This window comes from Ischnura elegans, chromosome 5, assembly GCF_921293095.1.
Source record: "Ischnura elegans chromosome 5, ioIscEleg1.1, whole genome shotgun sequence".
In the NCBI taxonomy this organism is placed as follows: domain Eukaryota; kingdom Metazoa; phylum Arthropoda; class Insecta; order Odonata; family Coenagrionidae; genus Ischnura; species Ischnura elegans.
Genome location: NC_060250.1, coordinates 9,500,628 through 9,513,769, shown reverse-complemented (window position 1 = coordinate 9,513,769; position 13,142 = coordinate 9,500,628). Strand labels below are relative to the sequence as shown.

The window sequence follows — 13,142 nt, the reverse complement described above, 5'->3', positions numbered from 1 at the left end:
AATAGTCGCGGAAGAGAAGGCAAGAACGAGAAAGCAGGCAAACCATGTTTTCATGTTATGGCAACTTTAATTGGAGACAAAATGTAGTTTACATGTGGTATGGAGACCTGTCAGGAATAAAAAATGTGGGCTATAGCAAACAGTTTCTTTTTAAAATTAAAATTAATGAATAGGTAAGAAATAATGGTAACCGAGAATTAATCTCCATGAATAAAAGATTTGAGAGGAGAGGTGGAACATTTTCTTGCAATTCTCAACTCAACGATTGGATATCATAAACCTGAGCGTCATTTCATGCCTTAAATAAAACTTCGGATGAGGTAAAATGTAACTAGCCTTCCGTCGGCATGGCATAGAATCAATCTACTTCTTTCTCACACGGCTTTTCTTTCCAACTGAGCTTCCACCAAAATATATCCCGTCGTCACGAACTTCAGTGGAATTTCATTGCCTCCATTTTCACTCTCCGTCGTTTATGACATCCGCTGAATATAAGCACTGATTTATAATGGGGCACGATAAAGTCACGGTAGCGAGCTTTTCAGAAATTCAAATGAAGAATTATATTACACAGGAAATGGAATAGGAGCATGTTTTCGCGACGACCTTCCCTGGAATCCAATCTGTGAAGAATAATACCTGCCACAGTCATCGACTGAGCAGGAATATTTTAAGAACTGTTTCTCGGAAGCAAGGAATCATGAACGCATGCCATAAGAGGACGCTCCCCTCCCACTCGCTTTTTATGATGACGCATTCATGCTCCTTCAAATCTTCAACCTGAATCAGACGATCATTTTTCCGTCCCCTCCGAGCTGTACCCTGGGCTGTCGACTTATAAAAAATATTTGGGGGGATCATTCTGGGGTCTTGCCCAGGGAAATTTTATAAATAGTGAGTTTTAAAGTTTTTTGAGCATATTAGAAGAGTCAATGATCAACATTAGAACCATGATAACTCGACTCTCGATACCTCGACACTCGGGGAAAATTGACTAGCCTGACACATCTTTTCCGACCCCCCATAACGAATTTTCGGGGGGGCTCGGGCCCCCTCAGGCCCAATGGAGTCGGCGCCACTGGCTATACCTCCACCAATCGCTACAATGATGCATGAAAAATTACCGTGTCACGCAATCATTTTCCGCGATGAATCCTAGGATGGACATCATAACCCTTTTTTCTAACACTTGGCGGCATGCCTCTTTTTCGTTTGCTGAAACCATCGCTGGTACCGTCTTTCAACCAATCAGAACGCACCACCACCAACATCGACTGTAGCGCCACGCTTGGCTTTTTAAAATGGCAGTTGTCAGTACGTAAAGTGACGCAAGAGGCGATGGAATAAGGGACGGTGGGAATGAACACGTGATTCATAAAATTATTGGTCGATAGATCACTCTTCTGTTCACTGGAAACCTATCACTATTATAGACGGAAAGAAATGATCGTGTGATTCAGGCCTTAGGCTATCATCTGAAATTCTTCAGAGTATAGTGAGTAGGAGTGAAGAGAGAAGCAGACTGTCGTGCACTCAGACGAATAAATGGCCATTCGAGTGCTTGTCTCGTTATTTAATTGGACGCATACTTTCCTCTCGACCTTCCGAATTTCGTCTTTTGGTAAAGAATTACTCGTTTAAAATTCGCTCTACAATCTGAAAATTTTCTGGGTTAAGTAGGAGAGTAGATCTGTTTCAACATTTTCCCGTTTGTCAAAAGTAAATATGTTACTTATATTTGAGGAAATTTTGAGGATTGTTTTCAAAACTAAGACATTGGCATATGTTGACCACGCTTTATAATACCGTTGGCACAATATACTCTGAAAATTTCCAGAGGTTAGGTTCAGTTTAAATCAAATTTCATCTTCCTTCTCAAAACTCCGTTTAAATTAGGGAGATGAAACTAGAGCACACTTCAAAATGGCGATGAAAGTGTGTTCTTCAAACGTATTATTGGCGATCATTAATATGCATAGCGTATAAATAAATTTAGTAAATTTATGGTCTTTTAGTTTTTATTATTTATTTTTATTTTTAATTAATTCAAATGAATGTTTGCAAAAAGTATATTTCTCCAGTAAGATGAACGAAAGGATGTAGCTTTGTTGGCAGCAAAACAAATGAATAATTTAAACTCGCCAAGTTACCAATGGCCTTCGCAGCCTCGCCTCTTTGACAGATTGCTTCTGATCGCTCAACTAAATGATAAGAGGGTCAGTCGTAAACGCCCACAATAGCTCACAGAATATGCTCCACATAAATTGACCACATTGGAACAGAACGAGTCTTTGCCGGTACATCTCCTTCGCATTTCACTCATTGTTTGTATCCAACGCTAATGAATCGCTCAGGTGTCAAATAAAACGCCGCTATCTGGTGATAAAATCCGCAACCCGGAACCATATAGCCCATCAGAATTCATGCGTCGTCGTCGAAAAAAGCATCCGATGAATAAACATGGCGCATGTCATTGAGAACGCGGAGACGGCCGCAACAAGGGAAGAACATCCGAATGGAAAGCCGGAGCAGCCACCCGGGCGGCGGTAGCAGAGGTCACGGGCAATACTCACGGACACACATTGAGCGTGAATGTATACAGAGTCCTCAAGTTGATTGCGCACTGGCGACAAGCCTTGGACAATACTGATACCCTCACCCACTTTATAGTAACTACGAAAAATGGAATAGGTTAATAAATTACATACTAATCATTGGATTTCAAATAAATACTGACATCTTTCCTTCTTCGTCATGCTAATGCCTGTGTACTTCAGCCTATTTCTCTCAGCACACATCCAAATCATTGCGGTTTCTCCATTTCCTTTATCGAGCCACTCTTATTTTTTCCGTATTAGTAAATTGAAAGTAACTGAGTTTTTCAAAAAGACCATAACTTAACTTCAAGTGCGATTTCAATACATTTTGTGGGTATCACCTTAAGGGGAAGATAAAAGAAATATAATACTCCTAAAGATAATATGAAATGCACTGAGGCCCGTCGTGAAGTGAAATCTAAGTTATTTTTAAAGAATTTTTCCTGTCAACACCCATGGTTTGAATGGAGTTTTTAAGAAGTATTCTGGCATTCCCTCTTTTCATTGACTTATCTCCTAAATTAAAAAAGGCCTACTCCCTTTCATCCTATCTAAAACTTCTATTATCTTCCTTCCTCTCCCTCGTTTACTCAACATTCAACCCTCTAAGACTGTTTTAAACATACCCTCCCCGCTCAGTACTCGCTCCATTCGTATTCGGCATCTCGTCTGTAAGACGAAGTAAAATTATTTGCGGAAAGTTGTTAATACCTCTAAATTTAATAATGAACGTTAGAATTCTGCCATATTAAACCTGAAAAACACTCTCCACCTATTTTTTTTTCGTTTGGAGCATTGTCTCTTCCCACCTCCACTATCCTCTTGTCAGTCCATTCTGTCTCTGCGTTCATGCCATTCGAATTTATTTCGACGAATTCACTGATTAAATATATCTTCCTCTCCTTAATCGCCTCAATCCTTTTTCTCTGCATTTATGTCTTCACAGAAATCCTCAGAATTTTCATCTCTGTGATTCAGAGAGTGTTAAATGTAATGGGTATAAAATTTTCGATCGAGATAGAAAACATGAAAAGTCGTACAATTCATTGGGTGTACTCATCCAATTAACTTATCTTCCCACGCACGTAAATTCTCGCGTAATCACGGATTTTTCCTCTTCAATATTGGTTTCATGAGCGGACGCCGAAAATCACTCCTGTTTATATTGACTCCGACTTTGATGCTTACCTCATTTTCATTGCGAGAGGGATTATGAATTCAGCGGAGATTGCGACATTGCTAGCGTGGTGAGCGATGATATTTGGAATCACTTCAACATCTACGGTCACATTTCCTGCACTTACCTCGGTTGATTGAAGGACGTAAGAAGTGGAAGCGGCCAAATCACGCGGCAATCAACAACCCTACACAAGGCTCCTCTCCAAGGACTGAAAGGCACACTGAGCTTGCATCAAATCACGACGTTTCGAACGCAAGAGGAAGATCCCACCAAAATCCGAATGGCGATGAAAATTACAGCGAAGGAGTCCTCTGTCGGTCACTAAATGCGTAGTCAAACACCGCGCATTTCAATGTATTAACAAAAGTCGCTGCTCTAGACACTGCATGCAAGGGTGATCCGAATGTTTTGGCGAAATAAGCTACAATTTGGACTCTTATTAATAATTTATCTTAGTGGTGATGGAACCTATCCAACTTATAATTTTTCAATGCTATTCCTCACGATATTATGTCGTAAATATTAATAATAAGTGGATCGCTCTCATACATCGCCACAGTTTTGAAAACCGATTAAAATGTGCCACAAGTGGCAACTTGCAATCAAGTTTCTACGGGACGGACTCTCCCCTGTGAAGTCCACTTGGTTCCTCGCTGACTGTGCTTTTAGGTAACACTGTTATTTTTCAGGCGGATACATCACCACTGAACATCGAAAAACAAATGTTTTTATTATAGAGTTAACGCGTTTAATCTTTCATTATGGACGAAATTGAATGATATTCGACAGAAAAATTAGAGACAGCATAATAAGGATCATTCAAAACTTATATTTTTCAACCAATGTTTTACACTTAAAGCTTAATGAGCCGAATGTAGCGTTATTTCCTCGAACTAACGTGATTGACTTTGATTACAGCATTCAGTAATTAATAACTTAGAAATTCGTGTTGTGCTGTGCCTAAGTTTTATTTGTATCACAATCCTAAGAGCACAAAGAACTTGATATCACAACGACATCTATATCCTAACATTATTTGACAATTTTCTTAAGCATTGTCAAGCATCAATGTGTAAACGCCGACGTAAAATTCTGATTTTCAAATGCAGCTAAATCCGTAAAAGTAGGCTCGGAAAGCCCAATTTCCAATATCGTAAGTTGTTGATGACGTACCCTGCAATAAGGAGCGCGAATTGCGTCATTTTCGGGAAATGAAAGTCTCGGTGGAACCTCCTTCCTAGTTTCACGAAAAGTTCAAAGACAAATAACTCGAAGCAATATTTCTCATTTAAAATCAGTCCTATTGACATTTTTGAAGGAAATGCTAAAACGTTCTAAGAACATTCATTATATCACTAAAACTTTTACCTCGCTTAAAGCCCTTAAATAAGCCTTCACTTAGGAAAAAAGTATCTTTATACCCCTTAGCCCGAAATGTCTGCAACTCGAACTTTCGTCATTTTCCCGACACCATAAAGACGTAGCTACGCTTAGACACCGAAAGGTCAACTCCATACACATTTTACTGACCTTGTGAAGGAAATTAAATGTTACCAAAATCCGAAAGCTAGCGTTGGAAGGAGCATACAATCAAGCCTGTTTTAAAAGCACAATGCTTGCTTCGCGATGGATTGTCTTCGGCAATATAATTTTCTCAATCGGGCTAGCGTTCATTTAGAATTCCAGCAACGGCTCTGTTGCCACCTTTCGTTAATGCATTCGTGCATTGCATATATCCAATCCACGGCTTTAGTCGGTGCAATAGGAAATTACGTACGAGTATTATGTTGGGAAACCACGTGCTTCGTTTAAAACGGGTTTTAGTCAAGCAAAACTTCATCTCTCCGTGAATTCAATCAGGCAATGAGTAAATCGGATGAGATTTTCTCAATAGAAAGAGAGATGAAGATTGTTAATGAGAATATAAGATGGGCAACATGAATATACATTTATCCTCCTCAGTCCCGGATACATGCCGTAATTAATGGTCTGAATTTCATGTTTTCTGGTTAATTAGATGTTTACAAACAACATCAGCGATTTATGTGCTTCTGCATGATGCTGTCATCTGTCAGGAAGCACTGAACAAGTTGCAATAACCACATTCCACTAAGCCAAGTGTTAAAGAATTCAAACGTCACTGTATTGTATGCAATACGAAAGGACCGAGGAGGTTATATGGAAAATTTCTAAAGAGGGAGAAAAAAAGATGATAGCTTTCGATCACAAATCTTAAGATGCATTAATAAGAGAAGATAGAAGGCTGAGAATCCGAATCTACGACGAGAAAAACGAGTTAAATAAGCATTCAGATGTAATTGCTCAAGTCAAAAGACTAAGGTAGGCAGGTTATGTGTTGAGAAGACGAAAAAAATGAAACAACAAGAGTATAGTGTCAGAGGGCCTAGCAAGAGGAAAGCGACCTTTGGGACGACCACGAACACGCTGGAGAGAAGACGAGATATCAGAAAGGACTGGATGAGAATAATGGGAGCAGTGGGTGAGTGGATGTGGAAGATCGAAGGAGATGGCGAGGAGTCGTCGGTGAGGCCGAAAACCTTGTGTGGCCTAAGAGGTGAGGTAAGGTTGACGAACGAAGGAGATCTTCAATGAGATGACTTTTGTAGGGACAGCGTAGTACAAGCATCTGTTGACGAGTCAGCGAACACGTCGTCGCCGGGGACACGAATTGTATCTCCTCTACAGGTTTACGCCACGCTGACGCGAGACCGTTACATCGGGAGCGAGCGATCCGGTCCGCCTCGGCACATCGCCCAAATCGCCATTCACTCGCACGGGCAAGAGGCGAACCCACGAAAACACCCACGCAGCGCCAAGCGGGAATCGCCAATGACTCCATCCGATACGTGGAAACCTGAATGAGCTCGTTCACCACTGAACTCACAACAATGGAATACTGGTCGCTATGCACCAGATTCATCATCATCACTCCTAGGATTGGTTTGACGCAGCTCTCCACTCAGTTCTCCTATCAGCTAATCTTTTCACACCTACGTATTTCTTCTCTTTCACACCTTTCTTTACTTGTTCCATATATATTTTGTTCGAGGTCTTCCTTTTCCATTCTTGCCTTCCACTTGTCCTTCGACGATTGTCTTCATCAGGCCATCATGTCTCAAGATGTGGCCTATAAGGTTGTTCCGTCTTCTTATTAAGGTTTTCATGAGGCTTCTCTTCTCTCCTACCCTTCTTAGGACTTCCTCGTTACTAACTCGGTCGATCCATTTGATTTTCATCATTCTTCTGTAGCACCACATTTCAAAGGCCTCTATCCTTGCTTTCTCCGCTGCGGTCATTGTCCATGCGTCACTTCCGTATAGGAGCATACTCCAGATGTATGTTCTTATAAATTGTTTCTTTACTTCCATATTTAAGTTTCCCGCTGTAAGCAGATCTCTCTTTTGGTGGAATGCTCTCTTCGCCTGGGCTATTCTGCTGATAATTTCTTTCTTGCTTCTCCCGTCACTAGTTATCTTGCTTCCCAAATAACAGAATTCATCCACTTCTATCAGTTTTTGCCTCCCTATTTTAATGTTGGTCTTGACTTCTTCTCTTCTGCTGCATACTAAGAACTTGGTTTTCTTCCTGCTTATTTTCAGTTGATATCTACTCATTACCCTACCCATATTAACTAGAATATTTTTCAAATCCTTCTCTGTTTCTGCTATAACGGCTATGTCATCGGCAAATCTTAGCATGCTAATTTTTTCTCCATGGATATTCACTCCCAATTCCTTTTCTTTGATTTCATTAATGGCTTTTTCAATGTAAACGTTGAAAATTACGGGTGACAATGTACAGCCTTGTCGCACTCCTTTCCTAATTCTTGCTTCTTCACAGCTGGGCCCTGATTTTATCACGGCTACTTGGTTTTTGTATAAACTGTGCATGATTCTTCTGTCATTATAAAGAACCCCAATTTCCTTTAGGATTCCAAGCATTGTGCTCCAATCCACGTTGTCAAATGCTTTCTCTAAGTCCACAAACGCAACGAACGTTGGATTGTTCTTTTCCATTGTCTTCTCTATGAGCAGTCTTAGGGCCAATATTGCTTCCCTTGTGCCTTTGTTTTTTCTGAATCCAAATTGGTCCTCATCCAAGTACTCTTCTGCTTTTCGTTCTATTCTTCTATAGATGATCCTTGTCAGTATCTTCGACGCATGTGTAGTCAGGCTAATGGTCCTAAAATCTTCGCACTTCTCCGCTCTTTTCTTCTTAGGAATAGGGATTATAATGTTCCTCTCGAAATCCTTTGGTATCTCACCTGTCGTGTACATTTCACTAATGATTTTGTATAGCTGGTTCAACGTCTTCTCTCTTGAATTTTTAATTAGTTCTGCAGGAATGTCATCAATGCCAGACGCTTTATTTATCCTGAGGTCTCTTACAGCCGCATCAAATTCCGATCTTAAAATTGGGGTTATACCAGATTGGCGTTTTACCAGATTCATAGAGTTTATATCACTATATACAGGAGACCCCGCTATTCTCCACCCTCGCGACTCCGTTGATTCCCGCCGGTTTCCGTAAATAGTGGCGCTCCAGTCGCTAGGATACATGTCAACATACGTACTAGCCATAGAGCTTATATTACTATTCGTGTAGAGTATTTACGGTACTAGCCCTCAAGGGATACCATAAAATAAAATAAAAATGCTTTGTTCTATTCCACACTTTATTTTAAATAGTGCGACCCGGGTTTCTGCATATCATGCTATCATCAGGTATCCTATAAATAAATCAATATTCAGCCCTGATGATGAGTGCCGAGACGGTACTTGAAACGTTGGCCGTTATAAAAACATTAACCCGGTGGGAATCCCGAGAAAAGTTTACCCACATTATTCGCCGGGAAAGTATAAAATCATATCTCATCAGGTACCCTGCTATCATAATATGCAGAAACCCGGGTCGTCCTATTCAAAATAAAGTGTGGAATGGAACAAAGTACTACTTTTATTTTATTTTATTTTATGATGAAGCAGTTCCACAAAGTAACGCCGGATACCGTGATACGTGACGCGGTGAATTTTCTCGTTAATTGCTAAAAATTAAGCTACGAATGCATAATAGCATAAATAAAGAGTGGGAGGGAGTGGAGAATTCTGTACACAATACGTATCTATGACCTCAATGCTCGGGAGCTGCTGAAGCCCGTCAGGGTCCTCAAAATGTGGCCGATTCCCGTGTATCAAATATATTATTAGAGAAAGGTCTTTTTCTGTAATTCCGTGTATGCTCCGTTAATACTGCACCTGCAGTGATTGATAAATGAGGTATCATTTTAAACGTTGACTCACCGTCTTCTGACGAAAAATATAACTCATTCTCAAATTTTACTATTTTCCCATTAATTTGACTTAATAGTTTCGATTTTTCCATTTCGATTACTCGCTCGAGGTATATCGATTCCGCCCTTTTTTATTCTAAGCTTCAAAAAAGGTTTAAAACCCCGTTAAATCCATAACTAAATCAAAGAAATGTAATTGTATTCATATTTTTTGTATAGTTATCAAGAAAACAAGTACAAAGAAAGTACTTTATGATACGCCTTCTTCAATATTTTAAACCCATTTACACAATTTCCTTAAATCATTTTGGGTGAGCATACTTTCAACATCCATTTATTTCTCTTCCAATTCAGAACCTCATCCGATATGTGAGAGCTGTTTGTGAGAAAAACCTCTAAGTTTCTCGATTTCCCTACAACGTCAAATGGCGCGCAATTCTGGAGGTCCTTCTCAAGATGGCCTGATGCGCAATTTCTTAGTTTCACCGGTTTCACTTTGGAGAGGGGATATCAGCACTCCATTGATTAGAGTTCAGTGCTGTTCACTAATTTTTCATAATTATAGATTGCGATAAGGTTTGGAAAATAATGAGACCAGCATCTGAATTTCAAGGGAAAATAAACGATGATTACGGCTGTTAACCGTTACTTATATGTTCATGAAAATGCCGGATGCATAACATAGAATTCGCGAGGAATAACATTGCGAAGTGAATCTATCGAATTAACTTTGTTGTGTTACTCCTCCAATGCGCTACGGACATTTTGGAAAACGGCTAAAAATGCTTCCGAGAAGAATCATAACTCAAGCTTCTACGATGCGGATCGAAGGGATCCCCCCAACGTAATCCCCTTAATTTCACGCACATGCAAATGTTTAAGTCATGTAGTTTATTCATCTGCGGCGAAAATAGCCGCTTTTTTTACACGGATGAAAAGGTCAGCTATCACACACTGCCCTGGATAGGAAAAATCCACGTGAGCGAGAAGCGAAGCCCCGTCCTTCAGATTGGCCACCGAGGATATTAGCTCGCCGCTGCGGCCGCCACAAATGCCCGTGGAATATTGAATATTCCATAAATCTGAGTGGGAATGCGGTGGCGGGAATCTTATACTCTCCACCACTCAATGGTTTACGGAAGGTCAAGTATCACCATGCGAAGAAAGACTAGAACGCGTCCAATGTGTATAAGGTACTGTGGAACGAAAGAGAAACGGAAAATTACGAACCTGCAGAAAACACTCGCTTTATTATTCAGTTACTTTACCAGTTAAGGTGAGTTTGTATGAAGCGTTTGCGAATGACTCCTGCTGTTTCCTCTACCGTCTTGTTATAGTATGGCATGATATTCGCAGGAGGCGAACGACAACTGAGGTATCTTGGGCCATGAGGAAAGGGTTGGGAGCAGGGGTGGCAGCGAGGAAATAATGCTGGCGGGGGGGGGGCAGTTAGGTGCAACTAATACGGGGGTGTGTGGGGGTATGGAATACCCACCAGGATAAGCGGTAGGTGCGAGATTAATAAATTGCGGAATTTTAAAGATAAATGGTTCGAAATGGTTAGTTTTATGGCTTTCTGAGGGATATTTTATTAACCCTTACAATATTCTATTAGTAATATCAATCCAATTAAGTAAAATGGATTAAACTTAAAAATTTCTCTGAGCTCTGGAGGGGGGGGGGTTTATCCCCCAAAGCCCCCCCTTTCGCTTCGCCACTGGTTTGGGAGGGAGGGGTTTAAATTAACTAGACTGAAATTAGCTGGATGTTGAAAGTATCCTCTCCCAAAATGATTTAAGGAAACTGTGTAATTGGGCTTCAAATATAGAAGAAGGCGTATCATAAAATACTTCCTTTGTACTTGTTTTCTTGCAGAATATACAGAACATATGAATACAATTACGCTTCTTTGGTTTAGTTTTGGATTTGACGTTTTTTTTTACTTTTTTTGGAGTTTAGAATAAAAAAGGGCCGTAATAAATTGATGTATAAACGCGGAAAATCGCAAGTCTTTACGTCAGTATTCCTTATAAGCCCTGATGGCCATTATTGCCTCTCGTCGCCGCCGAGGTTAAGCTCTGCTTCGGAGCCAAACCTATGATTGCTAGTTGCAAGTGCAACTCACAGTCCTCTCAGAACGAATACAAGATAGAGGACACTCCCCCATCCCCATGAATTGCGGTCCACATCCGCCACTGAATCTGATATTTACACCTTTAACAACGTTGCGACCAATTCCTTTTGTTCCTTCACCTTATCGCGTTACACGTTTAAAGGCCCGTCTCGACGTATATTTTGATTTTTTCCAACTTGTAACCTAAAATACAAAGGGACTACATAGAGAAGGTCTCCGTATGTACCGTAGAAGGTCGATTTTTGCTATCGCCCCTTCGGGCGCATTTCATCTGATTTTCAAATTTTCCCGAAGCGCGGCCAAGAGTACATAGAGATCCATTTGGAATTAATAACATCGAAAAGGTATAAATTTGATATTTTATAGAACTACGAATATAAATATATAATAATAGCTCACATCCCCGTGAAATACGAATCGCTTTGCCGTCAGCGACGCGGGCGGCGACTTCGGCAAACCCATTCCAACGCGGGCCTCAAAGAGAGACGACATAATATAATCCGTTGGCCGACTGGAGAGGATCCTATTTTGGTAATATTCGCGCTCGAAATTTTCCAAATAGACTCATGATAGAGGATTTTGCGGAGGTTTTTTTTCGGCGTAGAAAGTTTCCTTGCTCCTCCGCTATCTAATTTTCCGAGTGCAAAAGGGGAGAGGAGGAATAGGCAAAGGTGCGTGGGACGAGGAAGAGAAGGCGTTTAGGAGATGAGACACGGATCGTTTTTCGCCTCGAATCCCACGCCCTCTGCCATCCCTCCTCCGCACTCGCGCACCGCCTCTCTCTCCGCCATAAACAAAGGAGGAATGGGGTAGTTTCCTTCATCAAAGAAAACGAAAGGCATTGATTGCGATTCGTTACCCACCATTAGTGTATTCATAATAAACAAATTATTTGGTTTTAGAAATACCGGTTTAGACGAATGGCAATGGTCAATTTTATCCTCATTTGAAAAAGACCAAATTGGCGCCCATGCGACGCCACTCCATGTGACGTCACAGGGACCTAGTTTCTATACGAGTAGATAGGAGTTTTACATCGTCTGAGATTACCAATGCATGCATGAGGCACAGACTTCAGGGAAACGTGCCTTAATAATCACACATTAAAAATACCTATGTTCGGAAAGTTTCCTTCGTTTGACAGGGGAATAATAATCCTTATTTAAGCCAAGCGCTACCAGCTAGCAGGGTACTCTGCTACCTGCTAGTAGCCTGCATCGTATCAGCGCTCAATGTCTCGCCCCAAAGTCACCTCAAACGGCGACAGCGGGAACCAGAATGACGTCACACGGTGTTTTCCCAGCATTCATACTTAGCCGTCGCGTTTTCGCGCGCTTGAAATTTTTCACTTTTCATTTTATCGCGAAAAATAGATATAGTCATTTAAAAAATCTAAAAGCGTGAAATGCGTACTCCAGGAGTAATAATCTTTCAATTTAGGCAATAAAAAAATAATAGGAAACCACCCTATCGCCAAACGTACCACCACTGAAGACGTTTTCGTGTAACCATGCGGGAACTACCGTCAGGTATTTGCACGGGGCAACGGTGCAACCATTCCTCGCTCTTTTCGGCCCGCCCTCGGCAGGTCAGAGCGCTCGTAACCCAAAATAAACCTTAAAAGTATGGATGAGTCGACTTCAAATGTCGATTCTCGATTCCACCGATTCTCGGGCACGGAATCGGAATCGAAAATCGATCTCCTAAAATCGATTCCGATTCCATCGATTCCAGGAAGATAAATATTTTGAAAATGAATTATAAGCTTGGGGTATAAAGGCCGTCATACTCCTTAGCCATTGCGCACTGTAGTATTTAAAGTTAATAATTTATCCGTGAAACGGTTAAAGTCATAGTAATTTTATTAAATCTAGGAAATTTTACTATAATACTAATTCGCTATCTTTAATAAATATGCCT

At 40.7% G+C, this 13,142-nt stretch overlaps 1 protein-coding gene across 1 annotated transcript in view; it reads left to right on the top strand.

The window, feature by feature from the left end:
* LOC124158489 (serine/threonine-protein kinase MARK2-like) overlaps positions 1-13,142 on the top strand; it is a 65,169-nt gene that overhangs the window by 27,686 nt on the left and 24,341 nt on the right. The window lies entirely within an intron of this gene.